This window comes from Siniperca chuatsi, linkage group LG24 (genome assembly GCF_020085105.1).
Source record: "Siniperca chuatsi isolate FFG_IHB_CAS linkage group LG24, ASM2008510v1, whole genome shotgun sequence".
NCBI lineage: Eukaryota > Metazoa > Chordata > Actinopteri > Centrarchiformes > Sinipercidae > Siniperca > Siniperca chuatsi.
In genome coordinates this window covers 830,347-845,640 of record NC_058065.1, presented here as the reverse complement: position 1 = coordinate 845,640, position 15,294 = coordinate 830,347, and the positions used below count along the sequence as shown (strand labels likewise).

The window sequence follows — 15,294 nt, the reverse complement described above, 5'->3', positions numbered from 1 at the left end:
GGACTGTCCTCTCTCCCTTCCTCTTCACCATCTACACCACAGACTTCAGCCACCACACAGAGTCCTGCCACCTTCAGCAGGTCTCTGATGACTCTGCTGTGGTGGGATGTATCAGCGGTGGTGAGGAGTCTGTGGTTACATGCTGGGGCAGCAGGCTGAGGGTAGCGGACGCTAACAGGCTCAACAAACTGATCCATAAGGCCGGTGGCATTGTGGGGGTGGAGCTGGACTCTCTGGCGGTGGTGTCAGAGAGGAGGACGCTGGCCAAACTACACGCCATCTTGGATGGCGTCTCCCACCCGCTCCATGACGTGCTGGTCAAACAAAGGAGCGCCTTCAGCGGAAGACTCATCCCCCCACAATGCACCACTTGGTACTTAATTTATCTGACCTGTATTATAGTGTATTATATTTTTTGCGTAGTGCTTCTCTTCCTGTGTGCACTGACGTGACAGTGAGCAGCTGTAACAAAAGAGTTTCCCCTCTGGGATCAATAAAGTATTTCTGATTCTGATTCTGATTTTAATCTGGAAGCGTAAGAAAACGAGATATGAACATCTTCATGTTACCACAGTGTATAAAACGACCTCCTCTTTACAGATTTGGGATTTGTTTTTAAATACGTTTTCAACATACATGAATAACCATAATTATGACATCAAACATGAGTTTAACACTATCAGTCAAATACTAGGCTAGGCAACGTCCACAGGAAAAAAGGTGATTGGTCAGGTGAACCAGCTCTGCCTAGCGACCGCTTCTGATTGGTGGTAATAACTACTACTAACGAGCAGTATCAATTTAAAAGTATGACACCATTTCCTGACACTTTACGGATCACTTAAATTGTGCAAGAAACATTTGACACTATTATGTTTTTTTTTCTTCTTCTAATAAGTCAAAAGCTACTTAAAGATATAGGAAACAAACAAGACGGAAGTGCACAGATACAATAAACGAAAGCATAATAAAACTAAAACCAAGATCCTCCTTGTGGTCTAGAGGTCTGCTGTGGTCGGTTTGTGGTTGTTTCAGGACGCTGGCTGATGTACTTGGACCTGAGACAGGTCTAAAGGTGAAGGGACGCTGCAGATGCTGCGGCCGATGTTGACTGGACCTATTAAAGGACACATGAATGGAGAGAATGGATGAATTTGTAGTGCAAACAATTCCCAGACCATTTGTAATGAGGAGATAAAGCTCTGACCGATATCGTTACAGACATTTTGAGCGATTTATTTGTTGGTGTTTATTTGTTAGTGGGATTGATGGTTTCTCACAGTTGAACTGTTGTTGTCAGTGTTGTAGTTTGTGAATGAGTCCAGAGAGTTTTTCCACTTTATGCTGCTTTATACTTCTACTCCACTACTTTGCAGAATCAGTATATCAAGTAACAAAGAACTTTAAGCCCTGTAAGAGTAATATGATGCCATCAGATATAACAGTGTACACCAGAATATTATATAGTATGGTAGGAAAGGTTTCAGTCGTAGTCGTCTGGACGCTGTTTTCAGAATCAAGACGTTTCAGCTCCCATCCGGAAGTCATTCTCAATTGTGAAAATGGTCTGAGAACTCAGAAATGTAAGCTACTCTGTGTTACTTAAGCCCCGCCCTCAGGAAGGAGTCTACCTGAGTGTCTGCTGTTTACCTGCCTAGTTTCACCTGAAACTGACCTAATAGTTTCCATGATGGCCCAGTAATCAGTAATCAGGCCTATTGTTTTCTGGCTGCACCTCCCTCATCACTGTTAAGTACCTGATTAGCATATGATTGGCTTGACCACGGTGTTAATACACTGTGGTAAACTTTGGGCAGGTTGAAGCTCAGACCACCATTTCTGTTCAAAGAGGGGTTTTCTTTTTTCACAAAAATGGCTTCTTTGACTCCTCTTTCAAACCAACTCTTCTCTCTACTTAGACTCTTCACCTCGCTGTCTTCAAATGTCAATCAACGTCTTGATTCTGAAAACAGTTTGACGATTGAAACCTTTTCTATGATGGATCACTCCTGGACTCCTGAATAATTACATAACATGCTGGCATTATGCTTTTGCACTGTTTACTTTTACTTTATGGTATTTCTATATTTACTGAAGTCAAGGATCTGAGTATTTCTACCATTTTAATTCTAACAGAGATATGGGCCTGTATATATACGTTTGGTCACTTTTATTTTGAAAATCAGCGAAGAAGAAGTACCGGAAGCGATTGTGCTTACCGAGGCTAACATTCTAACTCTTTCCGTTACGGACCACGTGCGTTACCATAAGATCCAGTCGGAGTGAACCAGCAGAGCCTGTATGTTTGGATAAACCTGTTGAAACGGACTTTGTGTGAACTTTCGGGATGTTTCACCGCAGACTCATCTCCTGTTAGCCAAGAATGCTAAAGGAAGTTAGCGCAGCTTGCTAGCAGGAAGTAGACGGAGCCGGAGCTCGGCCTCACAGTGCTAGTCGGAGTAGCTTCGATAGAGACCAAACTGTATTTTTCACGGAGCCAAAGTGTCCAAATGTCCAGACAGACCTGTCTGAAGAGACTCTGCGCTGTTCGCTTTATTTGAACATGTTTAGCATCTGAATTATCTCCCGGCGTCCTACGGAGCTAATGAAGTCGAACTTGTTGCTGTAATTATTGAAACGATCTCTGAGAATGAACCAAAACACCGAAATACTCATCAAAAACCTTTAATTGCCAAGCTGGACATTAAATAGAAAATGCATAGCTCTGTGGACGTAACGTTAATATTTTCACGTACAGTATTATTCACACACACAGAGTCCCAAAACCTTTACAGAAATGTCATCGACCACGAAGCTCGAAGTCGATAAAGCTGCAGTTGTCATAGTTAGCCACTATGCCCCCCTGATCCTCGTGTAATCCTGTGTATCTGCCCTTCCTTATGTTTCCTGGCTGTTGTTGTAAGTGTGTATGTGTGTGTGTCTGTGTTCTGATCTCCTGCTGCTGATCACCGGCACACCTGACTCCCATCTTCATCAGTCTCCACCATTTATATACCAAGCAGCAGAGAGAAGGACCTGGATCACCTAGAAGACTGCATCATGGGACGCTCTCAAAAAGCTAAAAAGCCACGCATATCGGGCTCACCCGCTTCATCCAACGCGTCTTCTTCACCCACATTTCCGCACCCCCCGTGCTGTCCCGAGATAAGCGACATACTTACATCCACAGACAATAAGCTGTCCGGACTGGCCAGAGTAGCATTAACAGAAGTACTGCACAAAGACTTTGAACCAGTCCGCCACAGTCTGGAACACAGCCAACAACAAGAAAACAGTTTGCTTCAGAGCTCCGGTACAGCTCTCACAACGCAGCTGGCTACTGTTGCCGCTCCGCTCGCCTCCGTCACCTCCGGAAACAAGACGATGAAAGAAACTGTTCTGGATTCACAAGCACGCAGCATGAGGACCAACCTGATTTTCACTGGCATCGCTGAACCTCCCGCTGACGAACCCGAGAAAGCAGTCACGGGTTTTATGGTTCAACAGCTCAAACACAAACAGAAACTGCCGACAACTTCACTTTTCACCGCGTTCACCGGCTAGGAAGAACTCTCAGCCATTGTTAAACCCAAAGACTTGGCTCATCGGCAGGGAAACAGTTAAAGGACCCTCACTGCGACCAGTTTCCACCAGAAATCCTCCACAGACGGAAACAGCTAATCCCCCTCCGCAAGCAAATGATGAAAGAAGCAAAAGAGCGATACTTACAGTGGACACATTGTACATTGATGGACCCCCGGCTCTACTAGAACCCTTCCCTCAACAATACCATCACATTGCACTATACAAGCATGCACCTCAGTCTCCTGTGTTTTGTTTTTCAAACTGTTGCTTTTTGTTTTATTCTGTGCTTTGCTGTAAATGCTTAGGTTTGTCTAGTGTTATTCTGTCCTACTGTTCTGTTTTTTATGTTCGCCATCATTCATTTACACATACATGTCAGTACAGAAATATTAGCTCAACATGCAACTCAGATTCATAACCTGGAACATCCGTGGCGTTAGCTCTCAGACAAAAACAAATAAAGTTCTCAACTATTTGGATAATCTACAGGCAGATATTGTCGTAAGGCGAGGTGCTATATGGAGGTATGTGGACCCAAAAGCAGATGACAAGGAAGCAGTCTCAGGGAAAAGTAGCCGGATGACTACCCTGTTTATTGTTGGGTGGAATGCAGGCAAGAACAGGCAGAGGTGAGCAGATAGGTAATGAGCAGACAAAAGCCAAAATCCAAAAATCCAAAATCCAAGAATCCAAAAATCCAAACAAGGTTCACGGGAGAACAAAGAAACCAACACAACTTAGTGACAAGGCTCGGCAGGAACAACACCATATGTACAACAGTACCCCCCCCTCAAGGGACGGCTCCCAGTACAACAGATATATGTTTACTACAAGAAACACACCTTGCAGATTCAACGTGTTCATAACACAACTATTTCAGACCCAGAAGGACGCTTTATTATCATAAACACAACAATTAACAATAACATTTACGGCCCAAATTCAGATAACCCTGCCTTTTTCCACACTTTGTTTTCTTCCATTTCAAATTTTTCCAACGGCCGGTAATTATAGGAGGCGATTTCAACACCGTATTTGACCAATCCACTGACACAATAACACAGTCCATGAGAGACTTTGGCCTTGGCGATGGTTGGAGGCTACAGCATCCAACTGACAGAGAATATATATTTTACTCGCCCGGTCATCAGAGCTACTCTGCACAGACTTTTTCCTAACCAGCAATTCAATCATACCAAATATGTCTGAGCACAAAATCCACTCCATCAGCATCAGTGACCGTGCTCCAGTAACATTCATATGGAATCCAGCTAATTTACATAAACACATCAGTAGATGGCGCTTTAACACATCACTCCTTAAAGACCCAGAGTTTGACAGTTATCTTAAAAGAGAGCGGACATCCTTCCTAGAAATAAACGACTCACCAAAGTTATCAGCTTCATTACTTTGGGAAACAGGCAAAGCAGTACTACGAGGTAAAACCATTTCATTCTCCGTCCATAAAAAGAAATCAGACTCGAAAATAAAAGAACTTGAAATATTACATGCAAATAACCCATCAGCAGTAATATATAATGAATTAAGAAAACAAAAATTCCTGCTAAACGAAATCATCAATAAAAAAAACTCAATTTCTAATTCATAGACTTCCTCAAGAAACCGACCATCATAGCAACAAATCCAGTAAATATTTGGCCAATCAGATTAAAAGGAACAGAGAAAAAGTAACAATTGCAACTATTATGCAAAATCCTCAATCATCTCTGCAAGAAATAGCTAAAACCATTGATTTATACTCTACAGTATCAGAGTATGCAATAAACTGGAATAAATCTTCAGTTCTTCCACTACATCAAACCAAATGGGATGTGGTAGCCCAGGTATCACCCATTCCTCCATGCACAGGCCACATCACTTATTTAGGCATTAGGGTTTCCTCCAGACTGTCAGAGCTGACTGGACTCAACTTCACTCCTTTACTGAAAACATTAGAAGACGACCTTCACCGCTGGCACAACGTCCCGCTTTCCATCCAGGGCAGAATAGCTATAATCATAATGACAGTACTTCCAAAAATAAACTACTTATTCTCAATGATCCCAACCCAACCTTCTCTCACTTGGTTCAAATCTTTAGACTCCATCGTTACCCGATTCTACTGGAAAAATAAACCATCACGGATAAAATTAAGCACAAATCTTTAGGAGGATTAGAGGCCGCACATTTTTACCATTCCTCACTAGCAAACCAACTTCAATACATATATAAATGGACTCACCCCACTCAGTCAGACATTATACGGCTAGCTATACACACGGTGTGTGTGTGTGTGTCCTCTACACACACACACACACACACACACACTCACACTGAGGCTGGGTTTACCTGTAAGTATAAGCACACACCTCTACACACACACACTCACACTGAGGCTGGGTTTACCTGTAAGTATAAGCACACACCTCTACACACACACACACACACACACACACACACACACACACACACTGAGGCTGGGTTTACCTGTAAGTATAAGCACACACCTCTACACACACAGCTCGGGGTTCAATCAGGGAAACACTGAGACACTGAACGCACCACACGGTACAAAACATTACACAACATGAAATAAAACTGAACTCATCTGAACTAAACTGGACTGACTCATCACTTCTGCAGCACACACACACTGTGACCCTGAGTGACCCCCTACTGCTGACCTTTGACCTTTAATTTACACACACACATCCACACGTGACTCATTCCTCCACACACAAACATTTACACTCACTAATGAATGTTGTTTAAGTGATCTACCCGTGTGTGTGTTAATTATTCTGGGTCGAACCTTGTCAACCAGTAATTGGCGCTCTGACACACACACTCTGAGTCGTGTGTGTGTGCAGACAGTGGTGTTACCACAGCGCCCCGGCTGGTCACAGTCAGTTTGTCATGTTGATGATATGAACACATGTTAGAAACTGGAAATGCACCAATAAACTCCAGTTCTGCCCTTTTAATTATTTCCATTATTTTATTTTAAAAATCTGTTGTCCTTCTTGTTCCTACAGTTGGATGTTTAGAAATGAACAACAGTTGCACATTCATAGACGAGCGTGAAAGAGTAGATGCCTTTTTAAGGATTTTAAAGTGGAAATTACATTTTTTTGCAGAAAAAAAAAACACATCAGACACTAATTTCTCAGCCAAACTCGAGACGTTGTGAAATGAGAAATAAATTAAATAATGTGCATCAATGTGGATCTGTTATGGGAGGAAAGAGTGAAATGTGTGAAGAAACAAGGTTCACTAATCCGGTCCAATAGCTCAGCATGGTCGAGGACTGTCCGCAAGTTTTGAGGTCGTGGGTTCGAGAGTCCGGTGATTCACTGTGTTTTCAGAATCAGAAATACTTTACTGATCCGAGGGGAAACTCTTTTGTTACAGCAGCTCACTGTCATGTCAGTGCACACAAGGAGTAGAAGTACTAAGAAAAAAATATAATACACTATAGTACAGTATAACCAAATAAATTAAGTACCAAGTGGGTTTACAGGTTGATGATAGAAGTACAGTATAAGTAGAGTACAGTATAATAGTGCAATGAGTAATGTCAATAACAAAAAATATGAATTTTAAACTAAAATATTGCACAGGAGTCTTGCATAGAATATTGCACAAATGATGGGGAGGGGGGAGCAGAGTACCCAGAGGAGCTTGAGGGCCGACAGCAGCTGAGTTAGAGGGGGGATGAGCAGGAGCCGGTGTGTCGAATCTGTTAAAGAACAGATTAAGTTTGTTGGCCCTGTCCAAGCTGCCTTCAACTCCTCTGTTGCCAGTCGGTCTGAAGCCAGTGATGGTCTTCATGCCGCTCCAGACCTCTCTCATGTTGGTCTGCTGGAGTTTCCACTCCAGCTTCCTCCTGTACTTCTCCTTGGCCTCCCTGATCTTCACCTTCAGGTCGGCCTGGATTGCCCTCACCTCCTCCCTATTACCATCAGTAAAGGCCCTCCTCTTGGCATTCAGGATGTCCTTGATGTCCACGGTTTGTTATTCGGATAACAACGGACCATCTTAGTTGGGACACTGCAGTCCACACAGAAGTTAATGTAGCCAGTGATGCACTCAGTGAGCCCATCAATCTCCTCTCCATGAGGCTCACAGAGTGCATCCCAGTTTGTCATCTCAAAACATTCCTGCAGTGCCTCATAGGCCTCCTCTGACCATCTCCTCACTGTCCTTGTCGTCGCAGCCTGCCTTTTAACCAGAGGCACATAACAGGGTTTGAGGTGAACCAGGTTGTGGTCTGACCTACCCGTGGGGGGAGGGGAGAAGAGCTGTATGCGTCCTTAATGTTAGCATACAGCAGGTCCAATGTCCTCTCCTCTCTAGTAGGACAATAATATGTCCTACTAGAAATAATATCACGTGGCAGATAATATGGCCGGAGTCCCACAGCTAACAGTTCAATGTCCGGGCTACAGATACTCTGCTTGATAGTAACGTGACCAGGGTTACACCATCTGTTGTTAACTAGAACAGCAAGCCCACCACCTTTCCGCTTACCGCTCTCGGTGTGATCCCTGTCGGCCCGAACAGTCTGTAAGCCGTCGATGGAAACATTATGATCCGGATATCCCGGTGTAGCCATGTCTCTGAGAAGCACATCAAACTACACCGTCTACCGTCTGACTCCGGGCTAACGCCGTTAGCTCGTCCATTTTAGATGCCTTTTTAAGGATTTTAAAGTGGAAATTACATTTTTTTGTAATTTCTCAGAGACGTCTCTGTAGGCGTCTCTCTAGCGTCAGTTCTACGTCCGGTCAAGTCAATAATAAATATTCAATGTACGATTAGACTTTCAAAATAAAGCTGCCGTGGTTAACGTTAGGCTCAGGATAACATCGGAAGTTACCTCACATAACTGAAGTACTCAGTACATTGGACAGTGTCGTCCCTCATTCGTCCAGGAGTGTTCTATCGTAGAAAAGGTTTCAGTCGTAGTCATCTGGACACTGTTTTCAGAATCAAGACGTTTCGACTCCCATCCGGATTTTGATATGTGGTTGTGTCGTCAAGAATCTGTACTTTTCCACTCAGTACATTATGCAAGTCTACAAAAGAATGATGTACTTTTGGTGAACTTTTACTTGTTACGGAGTATTTTTAGAGTGTGGAATTAATACTTTTACTTCCTTTTGTTTATTATATACTTTTAGTTATTTGACACGTAAATGTGTACTTGTTGCACATATTATACCAAATAGTCCAAATATCGAGGAGGGAGTGACAGATCGGAGGAGGGAGGGAGGGGTAGTGATGGAGAGAGGGATGAAGAAGAAGAAAAGGGAAGGAGGGGATTGTGACGGTCAGTCCTTCCACTTGGAGCTGTTTCCTTGTTCACAGGATTAGTCAGACATCTTCATGTAGCATATCCCTGCCCTGGCTAGGAACCACAGTACAGAGAAGAAGTTTGGAAGGTCACCACTTGATTTGTTGTTGACTGCTGCAGCCTCACTTCAATATCCCCTGAGCTAAGAGAAATAAATTAAATAATGTGCAATTTCCGCCGATCAGATGCAGTTGCTAGTTTATTAGTTCTCCTAGTAACAGCGAGGTTTGAGGTTTTGCATTTGATTGAAGGCCTCAAGCCAACAGAAGGTCTCCAGGCCATTAGCTCAGGCTGCTGCAGGACTGCTTGGCAGTCTGGAGAATCTGGGTTCAAACCTCATTGGATGAAGTGTGTTTTGAAAACTGCTGTTCAAAGGAAAGAGTGAAATGCGTGAAGAAACAAGGGTCACTAATCTGGTCCAATAGCTCAGCATGGTCGGGACTGTCTGCAAGTTTTGAGGTCGTGGGTTCGTTGACTTGTTCCTTCTGTCATGTGTTGTTTTGAATTCTGGCTTTTGTTCCAATAAAAGCAGAATGTTACTGTGAGTGTGTTTGTTGTCTTTCTCAGGTCAGGACTACTGAAAGATACAGTTTGTGGCCAAAAGTCTGTGGACGCCATTGTCAATAAAGAAATGGGTTTGTCCCAGGTTGGTGTGGATGAACTTGTCTGGCCTGCACAGAGCCCTGACCTGAACCCCATCCAACACCTTTGGGATGAACTGGAATGCTGACTGTGATCCAGACCTGATCACCAACATCAGTGCTGGACCTCACTGATGCTCTGGAGTCTGAATGGGAGCAAATCCCTGCAACATCTGCTGGAAAGACTGAAACCAGAAGAGTGGACATGATGTCACAGTCACATGTTGCTCTGTCCACATACTTTTGGCCATATAGTGTATCACAGCCTAACAAACCTGCTCTCTTTACATTTAGTGAATGTGCCCTTAAAGGTTTTGTGCGGCCTACACCTTTATGAAAATGTTCAGATTGTTGAATTCTTCCAGTCCAGCAGAGGGCAGCAGCATCCCACTGATGAAGAGGAAGGCGAGTTGGAGGCTGCATGGACAACAAGGTTAGTGTCATCAGACTGTTAACACTCCAACATTGTTATCACTCATCTAAACACTACACTGATCTCACTCTCTGAAAACAAGACAAACCTTTGAAGGTCGACGTCAAGAGGAACACAGCGGTTCTGAGTAGTTATGGGGGAAACGAAGCTTTCTGAAGCACAGAATCACTGTGAAGCAGTTGTGTTGAAAGTGTTTCCGTTAGGATTTGCAGATTTGTACCCAGAAGCAGACTCAGAGACAAACCGTGATAAAAGGGGCAGTTATTGTAAAGGGCAGCGGGGAATGGAGATGGAGAGGGTTGAGGGAGCCGAGGGAGTCGGAGTGGCAGTGGCTGAGGGAGACTGAGGCAGGCTGATGGGTGGATGAATCCATTGTGGCTTGCTGGAGACGGCGTGGAGTGTCAGGTGAGAGCAGGCAGGCAGGTGAGCCTGGTCTGAAGCACAAAGACCGACTGAATTAGGCAGAGGTAAATCAAACAGGGACATCACTAAGCTTGCAACACGAGGAGGCCAGAGAGGTAAACTATTGTATTTTGCCTGCTCCCTTGTGAACTGTTTGCCACCTTGGACTCACTCCCCTGCTTCCACCACGGCCAGCCGGTAACCTATCTGCCTTTTGTCTGTTCATTACGTGTCTGCCTACCGGTCTGCCTGTACTTGCCTGCATACCACCACTCAGTAAAGACTGTAGTCATCCGGCTACTTCACCCTGATACTGCTTCCTGATAATCTGCTTTTGGGTCCACATACCACTACACAGCACATATGACAATTTTGGACTAAAGTGAAACATAAAAGGAAAAATCCTTCACTTTTACTCCCACTGGCAAACTTCAGAATAAAATCTGTCTTAAATGTAAAAGAGCTGAGCAGCAGATCTGATTGTGTCTGAGCTGATCTGATGAATGACAGGAAGTTCTTTCAAACATGTTGGAAGAGTCGCATCGTGCTGATAAAAGACACACGACTTGTGCAGCACGTTGCAGAAGCAAAACGCAGTCAGAGCAGCAACAATGCAGCAACACACATCAAATTACAGTTAAATGCACAAGGCTGTTTCTCCTGCTGCATGCTGGGAAGCTCCCCTGTTCGCCTGACAATGTGAACTCGCACTGAACGACAGTATGTTGTCTAATCTGCAGTGAGGGAAAAACCATATAAACCATATAAAAGGTAGATGGAGAAATCTCTGGCCAAATAATCACAAAGCGTGAAAGAGACTCGTTTCCATTCACCTGTCAGCGTTTTACCGACACTTTATTTCTCTCAGGACGTGTCTGGATCAATATTCAGAGATCTGTGTTCAGGATCGTGTGTTCAACAGTGGTAGAAAGTACATTTACTCAAGAACTGTACTGAAGTAGTTTGGAGGTACTTGTACTTTACTGACAGTCACAGGGGACTTTTGACTGCAGAATGAGGACGTTTCCTGCTGATACTTTAACTGCATGAAGCTGATAATACTTGTGTACTTTTACTGAAGCAGGATTTTGAATGCAGGACTTTTACTTGTACTGGAGGGTTTGTACTCTGTTGTATTGGTACTTTTACTTCAGTGCAGCTTCTTGTTCTTCAGATAAATTGAACTGTATGTCTGTAGATGAATGTCACATGGTATAAAGTACTGCAGTAAAGTACATGTAGTATAAAGAACTTAGTTAGCACCACCTAGTGGACAGGTAGTAGAACTCCACCCTCTGATGTGTGATTTCTCTGAAACTGACTGGGTTTCTGCCACAGGTTAGACTGGTTTTGACGTCACACGGATGTGTTTTAGACTTTGACTCTGAAGTTATGAGGGTGTAAACGGCGTCCTCAGGTCAGACCAGCACACAGACACCAGGACGGACGAGTGTTTCCTCCACACGTGAAGGTGGAAAGTGTCTCTACGTTGACCTGAAGTGAGTTCAGCAGGTGAGAATCCGACCAGAGGAATCTGTAAATGTCTGATGAACACTTTGATCACACTGTGATGTAACGCTGTTAAACTGTACAGTAGAGATGTTTCTTGATGCTGATTGGCCGTTTGAAGCATGCTGTAGAATTTCTCTCCGAGTTAAAGAACAGTGATTTTAGATTTCCACGTAATATCGTTAATGTTTCTCAAGTAGAACCGACAGCAGTCTGATTGTGGTCTGAGCTCCGTCATCAGTGAGGAATGCAGCGAGTGTCTGAACTGGTCTGACAGCTTGGATCAACTTGGCTGAGCTTTATTTTTAACTCTTAATGCTCTGAAGTTACGGCGTGGATGAAGTGTTAAGAGCTCAGATACAGAAACCTTCCAACACTGAGACTGACCTGGTTTCACTGAAGACCCAGTCCAGGTCTCAGCTGTCCTTCAGCATAGTGGTCACTACAGTGGACCGCTATTCAAGAGCCGTTTTCTTGGATATGCATGGGTTTTGAGGGTTTAGTTGCACATCAGCCACCACAGTGGACGCTAGTGTGTCATCCCAAACACCGCCGCCCTCTGGCCAGCCGTTGTAAGTGCAACAAAAATGGCTCAAAACCAAAATGGCCGACGGGTGGCCAGAAATCCTCAGGAATTTCTTGCCAGTCCTTCTATAGTCGGAGGCCCTTGCAGGTAAATGCTTGGAAACCTCAAGTAACAACTAAGGAGTAATATAACTGTTCAAATGTCCAAGTATTGATTTTATATTGCGAGGAAATTACATTTAATCATCATCATGCATTGTTGACTATATTTCAACTACAATTCATACTATTACTGCAACTTTGGTGTTTTTGGAAATTCTTCATCTGCAGTAACGTTTTGGCTGTAAATCAATTGATTTATGTTATTAGTATGTAACTTTCAGTTTTTGTAACAAAAACAATATTTTTATATATATGTCAGTACAAGTTCTATTTATATAATATATATATAGAAATATGTCTATATGTTTACCAGAGCCATCCCTCTAAAACCACTCTGTGTGGGGAACAGACAGATGCTTGTTTCTTTCTCAGGTCAGGACTAGGGGTCGACCGATCCGGTTTCTTCAGGGCCGATACCGATTATTAGTAATCAAGGAGACTAATAACAGATATTTGGAACCGATATACATTTGCAGTAAAAATGAAAATCTTACTGTCAAATTTTTTAATAACACAAACTCCAACATAAAACTTTTTATTAGGTTTTCTTTTAACACACAAAAGACACTTAAAAAAAGGTAATAGTAAAATAAACAACAAGAGGAGGATCCATCTCTTAAATAAACAACTAAATCTACACACAGACACACACAGTATATGTATATACACACACGTGCATATCCATACGTACACATTCACATCAACGTGTAATTGATGTGGTATAGACACTCGTTATGAGGAGATCCGTACTGTGAAGAATATGAACAGTATGTTAAACACCTGCTGAGCCTAATATGGAGTAGCACGACCATGTGAACTGACTGTTTGAGCCGTCAGACCAGTCAGACTGCATCCTTTTGTAACGATGTTGAGACAGCAGCCTGCAGACACTTTATGGGTGGAGTCACCATAATACAAATGAGCAGGTCTCTCTTTTTACAGACAGACTTGGACAAGATGCCGATCTGACGGACATTCACAGGAACAATGTGAGTGAGTCTGATGTCGTTGTTCTACACGTTTGAAAGCGGTGATGGGAATTACGGCTCTTTCTAGGGAGCCGGATCTGAGGGGTCCTTCCTTTCCAGAGCCATTCGTTTTTTAGGGGGCGCTGGTTACTAGGTTTATCTGCGAATAATCACTAGGATAATAACAGGGTAAGATTTGGCTTAAAGTCAACATCATTTCATTTCACATGTGGACGAGGTTTAGCAGCAGTAAATGACTCGTGTTTCCAGACTTAATGTCAGTGCATTGTAACCATTACACAAGGTGACACCATCTCCCTCTGGTTTGTCAATGAATTTACTAGAGTTTGGCTCATTTCTTCCCTCCACGTCTACATCTTGTGACTGGGCGGTTCTCACTGTTCACGGAAAGGGGAGTGGGTTTAGGGCAGGCAGTGAAATCTGGGCACAACAATAAAAACAACGGCTCTCACCGAGCACGACTCGGTTCTCTTCGTTCGTACGAAAGAGCTGCTGAAAAGAATTGGATCGTTCGCAAATGTAACATCCATCTGAAAAATGAACGTGGGGTTGTTGAACTGTCGGAGGCCCCCTACCTAAGAGGAGCCCTAATATCGTGGCGAGCTGTGGTTCACTCCAGATAAACTCTGTATTAACAGCAACAAGCAGCTGCAGACTCACTTTACAGGAGAAACCTTTGACAGACAGATGTTGGAGATAAACTGAATCATTCTATGAAATAACTAAAGTTTACTGTAATTTAAAAGAACAGTGAAGTTCAAACGTATTTATGCAGCATTTTCACGTTTTCTAATAATGAAAAATTGTACTAAAGTTGGGCTGTGAACTTACAGCAAGAATCTGTCTTTTCATGGTATTTTACTGTAATCTAATGGGAACAGTTTGACAACGTTTGTTGCCAGACTTTTTACCATTTTAAATAGATTTGTTTTTACATCGCACATTAATCAGCATGTTGTAGTCAAACTTTTATTAATTCAGCTGTCGGAGCCATTTTGTCTCTTGTAGTTTTCTCTTCAGGCTTTTCTGTGTTAAAGGGGAGCTGAGCAGGAGAGAAGCCATTTTGAATGCATGTTTCCTTGTGAGCTTTGAGTCGGCCTTCACTGTCAAAACAACAACTAGAGTCTAAACTGAAGTTGTGCCAACAAACCAAGCCCTTCTCTCTGTTCTCGCTTCGTCAGCTGTGGAACGCAGGAAAACCAGTTTTCAGGTCTCTGTTTGCTGCCAGCTGCTGGTTTGAGGAGAGGAGGAGGAAAAGAGGGGAGGAGGGGGAGAGAAGGAGTGGAGGAAGTAGAAAAGGAGGTAGAAGAGAAGGAGGTGTAGAATGGTTAAACTACCCTCCAGTGGTCACAGCGAGTACCTCCACCACCACCTCCAGCTGATGCCTGCAGGTTCAGTCTGAGTCGGGCGGCTGTGTGTGACATTAGCGCTCAGACTGTTATGTAGAAGTGAAGATACCAGCTGAAGAGCTTTGTCTATTAACTGAAGCAATACTTGGTGTTTGTACTTTACTGACAGTCACAGGGGACATTTGACTGCAGAATGAGGACTTTTCCTGCTGATACTTTAACTACATGAAGCTGATAATACTTGTGTACTTTTACTGAAGTAGGATTTTGAATGCAGGACTTTTACTTGTACTGGAGGGTTTATACACTGTTGTATTGGTACTTTTACTTCAGTGCAGCTGCT

At 43.3% G+C, this 15,294-nt stretch overlaps 1 protein-coding gene across 1 annotated transcript in view; it reads left to right on the top strand.

Annotated features, from left to right (window-relative positions):
• Positions 1-15,294, top strand: part of LOC122871907 (NLR family CARD domain-containing protein 3-like) — a 752,187-nt gene that overhangs the window by 87,514 nt on the left and 649,379 nt on the right. The window lies entirely within an intron of this gene.